Consider the following 3,318-nt stretch of genomic DNA (forward strand, 5'->3'; position numbering starts at 1 on the left):
GTAGCTCAGTAGCAGGCCACCTGCTTTACCATGTGGCTCTGGTTCTCTTCTCGGCATCTCCAACTGAAGGTTCTCACTGATTTCATGCATACATCTTGCTTGACCTTTGCTTCCAGACTGGAACACTTTTTGATGTTGTTTATACACAACATCATTTTCTAGTCCAGTTTCCAGATTTTCGCCTGCTTTTGCTTCTATCTTTCCCAAACCTGCTTTACTACAATCTTTCCTAAAAGAATGCAATTCAAGCCTGTTTATACACCATTTGGACAGGAAGAAGAGTTGGTTTTTATACTCTGCTTTTCTCTAAGGAGTCTCCAAGCAGCTTACAATCACCTTCCCTTCCTCTCCCCACAGCAGGCACCTCCTTGTGAGGTAACTGGGGCTGAGTTCTGAGAGAACTGTAACTGGCCCATGGTCACCCAGGTGGCTTCATGTGGAAGAGTGGGGGATCAAACCTGGTTCTCCAGAAAGGAAGGAAGAGGGGAAAAAAGCACAGAAAACAAGAATCAAAGCAATTGAATGGAACATCGAGAAAGAAGCACCAAATCATTTTTAAACTGCACAACAACAACAGAGTGGGTTTTTTAAAAAATTCTTTCTTTAAGCAGGACTAAAAAGAAGCCAGGTTCCGATGCCATCCTAAGAGTGCTTCCCTGGGAGTGAGCCCCACTTAGGAATCTGCGTAGACCTTCCAAGGAATGCTCTCTAGATCTCTAAAGTGAGAGGGTTCCACACAAAAGGGAACGTGAGAAGGAAAGCAGAGAGATGAAAAATGGCCTGCGGAAGGGGAGGTTTAGGTGGAAGAACATGTTGAATGCTCCTATTTAGAGCTCGGGGCCCTGCCTAATTTGTTTGAAGACTGGAGAATCGAAATGGCTAGTGAAGACCTCTGAAGCTTTTAGTTTTACAGTGAGGTCGTCCTCTCTTGACCACAGGCTGGGCTTCTGGAAGGCAACCTGCCTCTGTGCCCTTCTGACAGTCACTCCTGCATGACTCGAGCACTGTAGCTCAGTAGCAGGCCACCTGCTTTACCATGTGGCTCTGGTTCTCTTCTCAGCATCTCCAACTGAAGGTTCTCACTGCTTTCATGCATACATTTTGCTTGACCTTTGCTTCCAGACTGGAACGCTTTTTGATGTTGTTTATACACAACATCATTTTCTAGTCCAGTTTCCAGATTTTCCCCGGCTTTGCTTCGATATTTCCCAAACCTGCTTTACTACAATCCTTCCTGAAAGAATGCAATCCAAGCCTGTTTACACACCATTTGGACAGGAAGAAGAGTTGGTTTTTATACTCTGCTTTTCTCTAAGGAGTCTCCAAGCAGCTTACAATCACCTTCCCTTCCTCTCCCCACAGTTACCTCCTTGTGAGGTAACTGGGGCTGAGTTCTGGCCCATGGTCACCCAGGTGGCTTCATGTGGAAGAGTGGGGGATCAAACCTGGTTCTCCAGATTAGAGTCCTCCACTCTTAACCATTACACTATGCATGAAACTGCCTTATCCTAAATCAGACCTTTGGTCCATCATGGTCCGTATTGTCTACTCAGACTGGCAGCAGCTCTCCCAGATCTTATGCAGACGTCTTTCACATCACCTACTGCCAGTTTTTAAAAAACTGGAGGTGCCAGGGATTGAACCTGGGGCCTTCTGCATCCTAAGCAGATGCTCTACCACTGAGCCATGACCCCTCCAAGAAGTTCAGGAAGGCGAAAATTGTTGAAGGTTTCAGCTACATTGTAACATTTTTGTTCCATTAGCCCCCTCGCAGCCACCATTTTCCTTGTCACACCACCACAGGGTTTTTGTTTGTTTTTTAAACAGCAATTTCTATTGTGCTATAGTACAACAAATTTGTACAATCTATTGCCATAGTCTACTCATCCCTCTGATTTCCAGCTTTCATTAAAGACAATAACACAGGGTATCCATAGCCCTTTTCTTTGCAGATATATAAGGGTAAAGGTGGAGGCAGCTTTGGGAGGAGAATCTTAAAGACCACTGGATCAGAGCAGACAGGAATGTACTGCTCAACTGATCATGAGGACACTATAATGTTGCTATGCACTTGCGTGGCACTGAAAGCAATACAGGCAATGATAGTTATGTGGATACTTCAGATCACAGTGTTACCCAGACACTTTCCTATAAACAAGCTATTGTTCATTAAATAGAAATGTTACAGTTTAACAATTTTCTCAAAAGGTGGGATGAATTAGAGTGGTTATTAATCTGCACAAGCACCAATTACATATTGGTGGTCTAGTGTAGCTTATTTATTAAGATAGTTTACGAAGATTCAAGCTGATGTAGCTGGAAAGTCTTCCAAAAGCCAAACACAAGCAGGAAACAGACCAGGAGGTATTTGTGACGCTTGTGGAGCCTTCAAAGGTGGTTGTTGTTGTTGTTGTTCAGTCGCACAGTCGAGTCCGACTCTTCGCGACCCCATGGATCATCTCCCGCCAGGCCCTCCTGTCTTCCGCCATCCTCTGAAGTTGGCTCAATTTCATGTTCGTTGCATCGATGACACTGTCTAACCCGATGGAACGCTGATAGATGAGTTCAATATCCCACCAGCATTCAGCAATTATATCTCCATCCCCCTTGGCCATTTTCTTCTCCTCCAGTAACAACCATCCAATCATATTGGCGACAAAGGGTTCATTAACTTTTTGCCTTTGAAGGGAAGGTTTACAATTTAAGGAAGTCAGAACCAGTCCCTTTGTCCTTATGGCCTTAGTCCTTATCAGTTAATGGGAGCCAGTCTGCTTTTCAGACAATTAGTTGCATCACCTGGAGAAAACTGTCCCGCCATGAGGGAGAAACATGGGTTTCTTCCATGAGGTGGCTCCTTTTGCTTTATTATGGCTGAGACTTGATCTGAGCTCCTGCTAGGATTTCCAGGTCTGATCTGGCAACCAGTGGCAGTCTGGAGGGCCAGGGACATGAGGAGTGGCATAGTCGGGCAACAGCATGCTGTTGCTGCTCTAGACTGGACTGGACTGGACTGAAATCACATCCAGGTTTTCCCCAGAAGTGACACAACACAGTGATTTTTAAAAAGAAGAATGCTCCCTCTAGCCACTGGAGCACTGGAAACATGGCCACCCTGCCCATGGCTATGCTTGATAAGTGATCCCACTGAGATAATTGGGACAATTATCACTGCCACAGATAACCACATCAGGTATTTTTGATGACAACTATCTGTACCTGTCTCCTCGCAAGGACAAAGCATTGTATGAGACGTTTTCTGGAGTCTGCTCTGGAAATATATACACACACCGATCTTTCCCAGCTAGAAGTGCACATAGA

The 3,318-nt window shown here is 45.0% G+C and overlaps 1 non-coding gene across 1 annotated transcript; it reads right to left on the reverse strand.

The window, feature by feature from the left end:
- Window positions 1-1,622: 1,622 nt before the first annotated feature.
- TRNAP-AGG lies at window positions 1,623-1,694 on the reverse strand. The gene has a single exon. It is a non-coding gene; the product is annotated as a tRNA-Pro (tRNA).
- Window positions 1,695-3,318: the final 1,624 nt, after the last annotated feature.

Source organism: Gekko japonicus, unplaced genomic scaffold, assembly GCF_001447785.1.
Source record: "Gekko japonicus isolate JY-2015 unplaced genomic scaffold, Gekko_japonicus_V1.1 scaffold125, whole genome shotgun sequence".
Lineage (NCBI taxonomy): Eukaryota > Metazoa > Chordata > Lepidosauria > Squamata > Gekkonidae > Gekko > Gekko japonicus.